The sequence below is a fragment of the Triturus cristatus genome, chromosome 2_1 (genome assembly GCF_964204655.1).
Source record: "Triturus cristatus chromosome 2_1, aTriCri1.1, whole genome shotgun sequence".
NCBI lineage: Eukaryota > Metazoa > Chordata > Amphibia > Caudata > Salamandridae > Triturus > Triturus cristatus.
The window spans coordinates 516,484,432-516,498,296 of record NC_140581.1 but is presented as its reverse complement, the minus strand read 5'-3'; positions in this window follow the sequence as shown (position 1 = coordinate 516,498,296).

Genomic DNA, 13,865 nt, shown 5'->3' with positions numbered 1-13,865 from the left:
GGGAGCTGGAAGCACCTCTATCCAAAGAGGAGTCTTCATGGCAATATAAAGCTGAAAGTTATCAAAGGCCCCTGAAGTGTATGCCTGCTTAGTTGGGTCTTGCTTGTTTCCTCTCACACCCCTCACCCCCGATTCCTTGCAATAGTGATAAGTAAACCAAACCCCCAAAACAATAGATAAACAGTTCCCTCGGAAACGTAGGCCTGACTAGTCTTCTCTTCTTGTCAATATCCATCACAGCCCTGACACTACTCATTTCCCAGAGTAAGCTGTAATATATTCCAGCACTGTTATCTTCCCCAACACCTGTGTAAAAATGCTGATGAGAAAGATTGATTCAGATTTGTACAACAGCGGGTAAAGCAAAATTAGTAACCATCTTCACATATTTAGGTTTACTGATTAGTTGTATAATTGTGTGCATATTGCATTAAACTGTACCAGTGTGTTGATTCACATCAGCAGAAGTTAAAGCAAATCTCTAAGGCCAACGTGCATTCTGAACACGTGCCTTGGGATTTTGGTGGGGAGGGGATGGGGAGCGGGGGTTGTAGTAGGAATTATCGCCTAGCGTCAGCTGTCGAAGGATACAAAAGGCTTGCCTTTTCTAACGTCTTTAGCAATGCTTGTTGTATTGAGGCCGGAGCCGTTGTTTTTACTCCCCCTCTTCCTGTTGCACTCAGGTCCGGAGGTTTTGTGTGGCTGATGGGCCTCTGTCAAGTATGTTTCCCACCGTTGGAACAAAGCTAAATGGGAGATTGGTGGCCTAGATGAGGTCACGACCTGGGCACGCGCTTGTGGGACTCCACCTGGTCTCCCCCCAGCCTTCTTAATCATTCCTGTCAGTCCAGAGTGATTTTGAAAGCACAAGAGTTACTTTCTGTGGTGTCTTCCCAGTTTGGGTCTCTTAAGTCCTAAAAAGGGTCTAGGGCACAGGTCTTCAAACTTGAGGGGGCCCCCCCCAGGGGGCCTATGGCGACGTTCCCCTGGAGATGCAAATGCCTTAATAAGTCACTGTAAATGAAGATGGCCTGGAAGCATAACTTTGTTTATTGTTTGACTTTCAGGCCATCTTCATTTACATGAAGTGGTTGAAGTGCATAATAAAAGTATGGCAACTGTCCTCCTGAACACTGTGGTGGCGGGTAGAAGATATGGCTAAAAACAGCAAAATATTCTATAAGGATTTTGTTGTTTTTTCTCTTTCACTGCAATTGCATATAAACTAATGCACACGCCTTAAAATTAAAACTGAATGCAAGTTAAACTAATGGGTGGGAAATGCACCCTTTTATATTATATAACATCAGTTGGTTATTGAGAGCACTACAGATGTCTGTGTGTGAGAAAGCGCCAAAGAATTGAATCCTGGTTGGTGCAGAGCACTGTGAATATGTAAGTCCTTATTTTAAAATTGGTATCACACACAATATACTATAGACTCCCGCTCAGTGATTTAATGTGCATGATAAGACAAGTGTTTTTCAATCAATCAGTCAATCAATCAACCAATCAGGATTTATAGAGCACAGCAAATCACCCATGAGGGTCTCAGGGCACTGGAGTTGCTAGCTGCTTCGCGGTGCCCTGTTCATTCGAACAACCAGGTCTTGAGTTCTTTTCTGAATTCCTGGAGTGATGAGGCAGTCATAAAGTGCAGGGGAAGGTAATTCCAGGCTTTGGCCAGTAGGTGAGAGAAGGAGCGTCCTCCGCTGTTGCCTGGGTGTCTGCGAGGAAGAGGGAGGTAGATCTCAGGTTCTGGTTGGTTGGTGGAAGGTCATTTGTTTGTTGATGTATGCTGGTCCTTCGTTGTGCAGGGCTTTGTTTGGGTGGGTCAACATCTTGAACTGGCATCTCTTCTGGATCAAGAGTTAGTGTAGCTTCTTGAGGTGCAGTGTGATGTGGGTCCGTCTGTCAAGGATGTGTTTTGCCGCTGAGTTTTTTATTGTCTGTGGTCTCTTCAGGAGGCGTGCGGTGATTCCTACGTAAAGTGTGTACCTGCAGTCCAGCCTGCTGCTAACGAGGGCCTAAGTGAAGGTCCTTCTTGTGTTGACTGGGAGCCACCTGAAGATCTTGCGGAGCATGCATAGGGTGTGTAAGCAGGCAGGTCAGACTGTGTTAACCTGTTTCTTCACAGATAGCTTGCCTTCCAAGATGATGCCGAGGTTGCAGGCATGGTCTGTCAGCGCGGGGGTTGGAGATGGGCTGAGTTCAGCAGGCCACAAAGCATCGTTCCATAGCAAAGTGTTGTTCCCAAAGATGAGGACTTCCATTTTATCCATGTTGAGCTTGAGAAAGTTGTCCTTCATCCAGTCGGCGATGTTCATGATACATCTGTGGAAGTTAGCTCTGGTGGTGGAGTAGTCTTCTGGCAGCGAGAGGATGAGCTGGGTGTCATTAGTGTAGGAGATGATGTTGAGTCCATGCGATCTGACAGTATTGATCAGGGGGGTCATGTACATGTTGAAGAGGGTGGGGTGAGGGACGACCCTTGGGGGATGTCGCAGATGATTTTCTTGTATTCCGAGGTCAACAGTGGGAGACGGATTCTCTGGGTTTTTCTGGTGAGGTATGAGGCGATCCATTGAAGGGTGTGTCTCTGGAGTGCAATGTGGTGGAGTTTGTTGATCAAGATGTGATGGGCGGTGATGTCAAAGGCGGCTGATAGGTCCAGGAGGATGAGCGCTGATGTTTCATCTCGGACCAGAAGGGCACTGATGTCATTGGTGGCTGCGATCAGGGCTGTCTTGGTGCTGTGGTTGACTCAGAATCCAGATTCAGAGGGCTCGAGGAGGTTGTTGTGTTCCAGGTGTTTGGTGAGTTGCTGGTTGATTGCCTTTTTGAGAACCTTTGCTGGAAAGGGGAGCAGGAAGATAGGCTGGTATTTCTTCGGTCCTGTTGGGTCAGCAGATGGTTTCTTCTGGAGGGGCCTCAATTCAACATATTTCTAGTCTCAGGAAAGGAGACTGAGATCATGGAGGCATTCAGAACTTTCTTGAGTTCATCACCAATGTCTTGCTTCTGAGGTTGAAGATTAGGTGGGGACAGGGGTTCGTGGGTGCTCCCAAGTGTATAGCGTTCATACCATGCATACTAGTAATAGCTAACCATACTGTAACTAGTGCAGCTATTTTTATAAGTCCATCTTTATATTCCATCTCAAAAATAAATTACACATCTTTGTCATCATGATGCTTGAAGTGACTCTATAAATGAAAGCACTTTAAACCCACCACCTTTCACGCTCACACAGCAGTACTTCCAGATCCCCATTAACAATTCAGGGAAGGTTGTTTTTAATGAAACGTATGGCCACTGCTTTTGTAAAATTAAAAATACGTGAGCATCTTGGTCCCCATACACCCAGCCAACTTTGACCTCTGTTTACATGTAGATGTCGTTTCAGGTGACTTGAGGGAGTGATAGGGAGGCGACCAAAAGTGTCATATTCAGAGCACTGATCATCCAGACCCCTGGGGACTCAGAATAATGCCAGGAAAATCAAGAAGGAGCAAAATATATGGATATCGTCAAGAGATGGCCCAGAGAAGAGCATGCAATATGGTGTCAATTTAGTTTTTTACAAATGGACAGAAGGCTTTTGTTTTTTTAAAGGGCCATCACTACCATTAGTGCAGCAGGTGCATTGGCACTGTTGCAATGGTGTGGGGGGCACCTTCACCCCAATTATGAATGTGTACTAGCAAAAAGAGGGTTAGGAGCAATGTTCCCTCTTATTTTTTTCCTCTGTGTGCGGCAGTGGAGGGTCTCTGTGCGCTGTAACCTTGGATGTGTGTGCCAGGAATGTTCAGATCTATTTTCACTCAATGATTCATAGCGTCCGGTTTTCAATATGGCAATAACAATCAAACCAGTCTACCTACATTTTCCCCTTTGGGTACCCTTATATTTGGATCTTAAATTGTCTGAACATCGGCTGTCCAATTCCTGAATTGTAGTTTCTGAGTGTGGTACAGGGCGTGTACTTTCAGGTTAATCTGGGCGCCTCAATAATTCATGTTGGCTCACAAGAATACAATTATAAAATCACGGCATGTACATTTTTACCAGCACGCCATAGTTGCCAAGTGACCTGGTGTATGTGACATCTTCAACTAGGTCTGGCTTTTTTAGAACCTTCAATGTGGGATTTGCAGTTTGGTTACTTGATAATGTAATTATGAGCTTAAAAACCACAGCATTGAAAGCACTGATGGCTGAAGATTTTCCTGCGTGACCTGGGGGCATTAGGCAGCTGTGAATATTCTGTAAGATAAATATAATTTATGGTTTACTAGCACGTGTAACACTAAGCCAATTCAGCTTAATAAGATAAACATTTACACCCAAATGTAATGTAATGTAATGTATAAGCATTTATAGAGCGCACTGCAACCCTACGGGCATCCTGGCGCTAGTGACATAGTGAAGAAGAAGAGGCTAGGGGGTTATACTCTAGGGAATAGCCAGGTCTTGAGCTGCCTACGGAATAGTGTCAATTCCTGGACCTGTCGCAGCTCCAAAGGAAGACTGTTCCACAAACGCGCAGTCGCAGTGCTGAAGGCGCGACCTCCCAAGGTGGATCTCTTCGTCTTAGGAATCTTGGCTAGCCTAGCTGATGAAGAGCGCAAACTGCGCGTGGGAACATACCAGCTAAATAGATTTTGCAGCGGTTTGGGGCCAAGGCCATGAAGAGCTTTAAAAACGACGCACAAAGATTTGAACAAAATTCTCTGTTGCACCGGCAGCCAGTGAAGCTCGGACAAAGCCTTAGTGCTAGAGGTAAAACGCGGTCTCAGAAGGGCAAGCTTTGCAGCAGCTGCCTGGATACGTTGAAGTCGTCGGATCAAGTAACCTGGGGACTCAAGCAGCAGGGCATTACAATAGTCCAAGCGACTAAGGATAGTGTAACGAACCACTGTTCCTCTCACATGTATAGGAAGCAATGGTAGGATCCTACGTAAGCCTTTCATAATCATGTGGCAGTTCGAGGTCACTTTGTTGACATGCGACTCTAGACTTAGCTTCTCATTGAAACAGACCCCCAGATTCCGCACAGTCTTCACTGGAACAAGGGGGGTGTCCAAGGGAAGAGGCCAGAAATTAGACGGCAAGGCTAGAGGCACCTTGCCCACTGAACAGTGTAGGATTTCAGTTTTGGCACCGTTGAACTGGAGGGCATTGTTTTTCAGCCAAGACGTCATTTCCAGCATACAGTTGTGGAAGGTGGATAAGGAGTCCGCCTGATCACCTTCCAGGGAGATGATCAATTGCGTATCATCAGCATAGTTAACTGCCATAATATTACTAGATTTAATGATTTGAACTAAAGGTCGCATGTAAACATTGAACAATATCGGGCTAATAGAAGAGCCCTGAGGGACACCCTGTTTATTAGGCAAGAAATCTGATTGATACGGAGGCAGAGAAACCGCCTGCCGTCTGTCCAGCAGATAGGAGCAGAGCCACTTCAAGGCCAGACCTGTGACCCCCATCTCCTCAAGCCTATGCAGGAGGATATTATGGCTAACCGTATCGAATGCGGCGGATAAGTCTAGCAATATCAAAATTGCAGAATGCCCCTTATCCGCCCGCATTCGCAGATCGTCCAGGGCAGTAATCAAAGCAGTTTCGGTTCCGTGCCCTGGGCGGAAACCAAATTGATTCTCCTCCAGCTTGCCGTTGCTCTCCAGGAACCCCGAAAGCTCCCGGCTAACCAGGCGCTCAACAATCTTAGCTGGAAAAGGCAGCATGGAGATAGGTCGATAGTTCCCGTAGCAAGCGGGATCTAGCGAAGGTTTTTTCAGAAGAGGAGATACCAGCGCATCCTTCCAGCAGGTCGGGACCACACCACTGATTAGTGACTGATTAATAATCTGATGAAGGTGCGGGAAAGTTTCCGACCCTAGTTCCTTCCAGAGTTTCTGCGGGATAGGGTCTAGCGGAGAACTAGAGCATACTTTCTTGGCCAGGTCGGAGAAATCCTCCAAGGAAGGACACGTCCAATGATCTAAACAGGGCCCTGCCGATGACTCTTGGTTTATCCTAAAGACTGAACAGCCGGGCGGATCCACTGTCAGTACATCGGCTCCATCCTTGCTGCTGATCGCGGGATCAGGTTGCAAGCCCTCTAGAATTCCCTTTATTTTATTGTGAAAAAAGGCTGCCAACCAATCACATAGATCCTGAGAAGGAGTGATCTTATTGGCCAGGCACTCTGGATTGGTAATGCCTCTCAGGATATTAAAGACACATTTAACACTATTTGGGGCGTTCAGAACAAGGTCCGCAAAATACGACGCCTTAGTGGTTACTATGGCTTGTTTGTATCTGACTAATAATTCCCGCCAGACAATCTTGTCACTAGTTAGATACTGACTACGCCACTGCCTCTCTGCGTGTTTGCACTGAATTTTAAAAGCCCGTAGTTCCTCTGAAAACCAAGGTGCAGAAGGGGATCCTCTTTTCCTGAGCCATTTCAGAGGAGCAGACCGATTAATAGTATTCGTTATATAGCTGCAAAGCTCCCTGTAGTTAGCATCAACTGACTGCCCTAAGTCAGGGAGGGGTGCCGCATCAAAAAGTGGTGCAGATTGAGCTTTCCTCCTCAGGCCTTTCCAGTCCCTAGTCAGGACACCATTAATATCCTTGAAAGGGGGCGATCTACATCGAGAGACCGACAATATTCTAAATCTGATCAGATGGTGATCAGACCAATCCACTGGGAGGATATTATCCAGCGTCACTATATACTCCGCCGCAAATATCAGATCTAGTACATGTCCTGCCGAATGAGTTGCCTCCAGCACTCGTTGTGGTAGATTAAAATTAGCACATGATTGAACAATATTGTTATATGCTGTTTTCATCATTGCATTAGGCCAAAGATTAAAATCTCCCAAAATCATCAGTCTATGATGTGTAAGTGCCAAATTGCCGATCACATCCAAAAACTGCTGTTGTGACTGGTCACTTACAGTCCCAGGGGGTCTGTAGCATAGAATCCCAGTCAAGACATGACCGGACCTGTCCTTTAAAGAAAAGCCCAGAGTTTCAAGCTGCGTAATCTCGTCAATGTCCAGTGGCGAGAAATCCCATATTTCTTTGTAAATTACCCCAATTCCGCCACCCCTGCCGCTAGATCTAGGCTTGTGAAAGGCTTTGAACCCAGAGGGGCATACAGCGCCAAGTTCTTAATCTAGACCAGGCGCAAGCCAGGTTTCCGTCATGAACAATATATCTAAGTTGTGTTCGTCAATTAGCAGTTGAACTTCCGTAGAGTGCTTGGGGAGAGACCTAACATTTAAAAGTCCACAGTTCAATCCTTCCTCGTGGGGTGGGCAAACAGCAGTCCCCAATGGAGGCCCTACCTCCGGCACTTCCGGGGTCGAAGCGCAATTATTAAGCTCATACAGTTGTCTCCGAGAGTAACAAAGCCGCGCTGCGTCCAGATTCGCACAGGGCAAAGAATTATAAGCAACATTATGAGTTGCGACAGGCGCGTCCGGGGGGCGGACGGGCTTGCCTTCGGCGCGCCGCCGGCGCGCCCGCTACGCGCGTCCGCTGCGCGGTCGCTCCAGAGCGACGTTAAATAGGCGCCAGCAACAAAGACTAGAGTGCTGACCTCCTAGCGAAGACACGCTAGTTCCGGTCGGGCTCGGATTTGAAATATGGAGCGTTACGATCTATGTGCAAAAAGCAATTGATAGCAGCAAGATACATTTTTAAAAAGCAAGATCACAGATAAAAGCACAGTTCCCCAATTCAGTATTCCACACCCCAAGCGTCACTCCCTTCAATGTCAAGTTGTGCGCGGTCGCTCCAGAGCGACGTTAAATAGGCGCCAGCAAAAAAGACTAGAGTGCTGACCTCCTAGCGAAGACACGCTAGTTCCGGTCGGGCTCGGATGTGAAATATGGAGCGTTACGATCTATGTGCAAAAAGCAATTGATAGCAGCAAGATATATTTTTAAAAAGCAAGATCACAGATAAAAGCACAGTTCCCCAATTCAGTATTCCACACCCCAAGCGTCACTCCCTTCAATGTCAAGTTGTGCGCGGTCGCTCCAGAGCGACGTTAAATAGGCGCCAGCAAAAAAGACTAGAGTGCTGACCTCCTAGCGAAGACACGCTAGTTCCGGTCGGGCTCGGATGTGAAATATGGAGCGTTACGATCTATGTGCAAAAAGCAATTGATAGCAGCAAGATAATTTTTTAAAAAGCAAGATCACAGATAAAAGCACAGTTCCCCAATTCAGTATTCCACACCCCAAGCGTCACTCCCTTCAATGTCAAGTTGTGCGTGGTCACTCCAGAGCGACGTTAAATAGGCGCCAGCAAAAAAGACTAGAGTGCTGACCTCCTAGCGAAGACACGCTAGTTCCGGTCGGGCTCGGATGTGAAATATGGAGCGTTACGATCTATGTGCAAAAAGCAATTGATAGCAGCAAGATATATTTTTAAAAAGCAAGATCACAGATAAAAGCACAGTTCCCCAATTCAGTATTCCACACCCAAAGCGTCACTCCCTTCAATGTCAAGTTGTGCGCGGTCGCTCCAGAGCGACGTTAAATAGGCGCCAGCAAAAAAGACTAGAGTGCTGACCAAATGTGGAAGATGTGGTGAAAAATCACACAAACGCACAATCACATGTGCAAAGAAATCAATAGGCTTTGCTGCAGCCCCCACTGCTGCCCCCTCCACCCCCGGCTACAGCTGGACACACACCAGGCACGGAAACGACACAGCCCAGGGAGGCAAAGCTGGGGCTCTGACGTCATTTTATTTGCTGAAGTGCAAACGTGTTTCTGTGGTGCGAGATAAGGTCTGCTCGTAAACAAACTGGCCTGGTCCGCATTTCTGCTCCTACCACAGCGCACTGGTCGAGCTTTTAAAAAAAAAAATGTTTTTCTTTTTTGTTTAAAAGCCATGTAAACACACATACACATTCTATTAAAGTACTAAAATAGCAAAAAATGAATCTCACAGTATTTTATCCAACATTCAAGCATAGTCTTATTCATTGAGTTAATTAAAGAAGCAAAGTCGCAAACACTCCAGTCCAGACATCCTTCAAAATAGCACTAAAATGTGCAGTCTCAGTGGGTGTAAGGGTGTACAATTAAACAACAATTTGTGCAGTGATTCAAACCCAGCATTACTTGTGCGCAGAATCTTCTCTTTTAAGACCGTCCTCTCCAAGCCCCGATAATCTCTGCCAGAGGGAGGTGATTGAACCAGGTTTTCAATAATTTATACATTTTAATGGGCACCTCAATAATTCATGTTGGCTCACAAGAATACAGCAAGTTTGAAAACACGGTGTTTCCTTTCATGTTAATCTGAAGATACGCCATGTTTTTACACTTGCTGTATTCTTGTGTTACTAAAGAGCGGCTGCTGGGCAGATTGTGTGCTTTTAAGTATTCATGTAAATCCCAACTTGTGAAAGGGCTGCAATTAACATGAATACTTAAACAAAAGCACACAATCTGCCCCATACCCGCTCTTTAGTAACAAAAGAATACAGCAAGTTAAAAAACACAGCGTGTATCTTCAGATTAACCTGAAAGGACACGCAGTGTTTGTAGACTTGCTGTAAGAATTCCTCCTGTTAATCACAGCTCGTGAAGGGGCTGCAATTAACATGAATCCTTAAACAAAAGCACACAATCTGCCCCGCACCCGCTCTTTAGTAACAGAAGAGTACAGCAAGTGCCCTCAGCCCAACAGGCCCAAGCTGAAATAGACTTCCGCTCCCGACTCTTCTTCTGCTGTCCTCACCGCAACCAGGAAATCCCCGTTTTTCGAGCTGCTCGCCTTCTAAAAGCAGCGGCGCGAACACCCTTGCAGAATGTCCTGTGTGTATGTGCGCTCCAACCTTGGCAGAAGAAACATCTTAAGCTAAAGTCGGGTGCCGAGATTGCCTATTTCTTTACTTTTGAAGCAATCAAAGCACCCGACTTTAGCCTAAGATGTTTAAGCTAAAGCACGGGTGCCGCCATTACTACATAGAAGTAATAAACAGAAAAGCGCCCGCTTCGAGAAATGACTGCCGTGGCGGGGGAAAAATGCTACCGCCGGCCACAGCTTGCAGTGCATGTGTGGGAGTGGTGCGTGCGCAGCAGTAATCACGCCATATGGCGCCTCTGCTCAAGCGCGCGCCCACGCACATGCACTGCTAGCTGTGGCCGGCGGTAGCATTTTTTGAAGCCCTTACTTTAAGTCTCGCCAGACCAGCGCAAGCGCTGGGTCAGGCGAGACCTAAAAATGAATCATATTTTATTTTAAGTTAAATATAATGCTTATAAATAAATGTAAACAAAGGGGGAGGTGGCTTGCTCAAGCAAGATGCTGTATGCGAGTTAACATCACTCTGCCGCACACCCATAGTTGTCCGTAGATTATTCCCAGAATAATTGGTGTCTGGAACCCCCTGAACACCCCCGACAAGCTGCTGCGATTGCTGGTTACAGTCATACCTTTATAAGACGGACAGCCCGCTCCGTTGCCAAACGAGGGGAACTGCATAGGTCTGGCGGAGCCGCGACAGCTCAATAGGCCGGGTGAGCGCTGCCTGAGGCCCCAGAGTGGAGAGACGCACTCTGCCCAGGAACCGTGGAGACGGGAGGAGTACGCCGACACACCCCAGGCCTGAAATCAGACTGACTCAGGAGTGGCTTCGGAGAGCGGGACTACCTTCTGGTCTGTGGCAGCCCCCGGAATCAGGTACTGAGTGCTCCCAACCTGGGCCTGGACGTCGCACTAGCATTGGAAGCGCTCTCTGTGTTAGTGACACTGGCTGCGTAGGTGAGAGCCTGCCGACCTCGGTCGGGCGGCCGGACACACGAGGAAGAGTGAGGTGGTCTGGGCGCAGTCAGCGCAATTCAATGAAGAGCGGCCCTAGCCATAAAGAGGGTGCATAAGAACTGCAACACAAGAACGAGCGCCAGAAAGGGGGGGACAGAGAAAAAGAAATGCCAGGAAGGGTTCCACAGCACTGCTGATAACATGGAACACACGATGTGGGCGGCTGACAGGGGAACATAGAGGTGGCGGAAGTCCGCAGCAACACAGCATCTACACGAGGCGGCCAGAGTGCTTAGTTCTTGGCAATCCCAGTGGAAAAATCACTGAAAAAGCACAGAATACTGGGCGCAAATACAAGTAATGCAGGGGAGCTGAAAGAGGCACAGAGCTTTATACACCAGACGGGAAGTGCCATTGCTCGACGTACCTCAGGTGGCTCCCCAAGAAATCGTAAATGCTGCAGGAGTGGCTACAAGGCATATAACAAGGACAGTGCTGGCTCCCCACACTCTGACTCCAGGGCAAGAAAACAAACATTTCGCACTACACCTAAAGCCATCTTGAGCCCCTTCCCAAATCATTAGAGGGCGACCTGACATCCAGACAACAAGGCTGACACTGAGTAGGAGCTTGTGTCCTACTTTGAAGAAACGCACTAGTTTAAGCAAGCACAAACGCAAATTAAAACATATCAGGCGGCTGCTCCCACCAGCTGCGCTGAGATTGGCTCCGCAGGCAGTGCCCTTTGGCGCAGGTCATCGCTACTGCCAGCTACAACTAGTGGGCTGAAATGGGACGGTCTAGAGGAGTGGGCTCCAGAGCCTTCTCGCGTACATCATTGGCAGCAGATATGGAGCATCGAGATTTTCAAGACACTCAAAAACCGCCGACCGAGGACAGATCGGAGGCCATCCTGAAAGCGATCAAAAGCTCCAGACAGTTGCTTGAGTCGAAAATAGATAATACGGCCAAGGAACTAACGCTGCTGCACGCTGACCATAGAAAAATGGCTGATCATGTCACAACGGAGGAGCAGGTACTAACAGAAGTGCAGCCAGGAACGGACCTTAAGGAAAAACAACTGGAAGTGCATGAGGTACGACTCCGACAGCTGGAACAAAGAGTGGAAGTTGCGGAAGGCCGATCCAGGTGTAATAACATCTGACTGATAGGGCTGCCGAAGGGAGCAGAAGGCCAGGTCCCAGTGGACTTCATTGAAAAATGGCTGAAGGAACTAATGCCAGAGAATGCACTATCACCTTACTTTTCAGTGGAGAGGGTGCACTGAGTACCGTTTCGGAGGCCCGCCCCGGATTTGAACCCTCTACCCTTCTTGTTTAAAGTCCTCCCCTACAGGTACAGGGATGCCATCTTGAGGGAAACCCGAAAGACATAAGAACTACGAATAGAGAAAACCAAGGTAATGTTCTTCCCAGACTACACTGTAGGAGTACAGCGCCAACATGGTTCCTTTATGGCAGTGAAACAGCAATTGCGTTAATTGGACAATACTTGTTGTTTTTCCCAGCAAAACTCAGAGTAGTTGCAGATACAAAAACCTATTTCTTTGAAACTCCTCGAGATGTATGGAACTGGCTAGTCGGGGAGATACACAGCACCCAGACCTACTAGAAGGGCAGACATGCATATAAAGCTACAAACAAAAGCAGGAGACGTGACTGGCCGATGCATAATCCGAACGACCCATTGCGCAGGATTCCCAAACGAGGGGCAAATGCTCGAAGAACGCTGACAAGCAATCCAGGAGGCCGAAAAAAACTCGGAACTGTCCAAGGAACTGGATAGAGTGCCGAGATCAACTCGAACATCTGTAGACGGAGACTCCTCTGTTGTCTGCCCCACAGACATCAACTCTCCGGAGCTGCCGGAAGTGACTCCACAAACTGCAGATGGACTTATCGGCTGATCCCATATATCCTTTTATGTATAGTACCCTATATATATGGACATGATAAGAAATAGAAGGGGTCGAGACTCAGCAAGCATGTGATGGCGGTGAAATAAAGGGGGGACTGGAGAGGCATCGGAGGGGGGACAGGTGTGGCTGGATGCAACATGTGTTATCACTCTGTGCAACACCTAAAGGGAAACACAGTTATCAAGGAATTGGCAGGATTTCACATATAGGCGGTGTTTGTAAGACTTGTAACCACACACCCACATGACCCAGTGGACAATACACCAACTTGGTGATGAGTAAAGGTTTGGGCAGTTTTGTGCAGTTGTAGGATTCGCTCTAATAGTATTCTATGGTTATAAAATAATTGTTAAGTTTTTTACAAAGGTTCTTAGGTGCCGTTATGTTCCATTATGGCCACCCTCGCAAGACAGCACAATCAACGTGTGCAGACACGAGACATGGTACCCTCCATCAATGCATACACACATACTCACGCTATGCTGGCACAGGGAATCCTCACATTGAATGTAAGATGTTTATGCACTCTCTCACGTAGCTATGCAGTTTATTCATATCTAAAACGCCACAACGTGCAGATAGCTTTACTGCAGGAAACCCACTTAACGCGTCCTGAAATAACCAGGCTACAGCGTAAATGGAGAGGACATATCACCGCCTCGTACTACTCGAGGAATACTAAGATGGATACGACCTGGCACTCCATTTCTACTTGAGGTTGTTGAGACGGATGCAGAGGGTATATATATTTTTATTAGGGGCAAATTGGATGGTAGATTTATTCTCATTGGCAATGTATACACCCTCTACACGGAGCAATGGCCCTTGTGGAATAAAATATCCATGGTGTTATCTAAATGGTGCCACCTACCCTGGGTGAAAGGAGGTGATTTTAACAATGTATTAGATATAACACTAGACCGGTCATTTCCACCATTAAGGGGCACATCAGCAGCAGCAGGGGCTTCACAGTTAAGAGCCTGGGTGGATGGATGGGGATTGGTAGATACCTGGCAACATCGCAATCCTTCTACACAGGTTTACTCATTTTACTCTGCACCACACACACTGCATGTACGAATAGACAGGATTTTATGCTCACCGACTCGGTTACCAT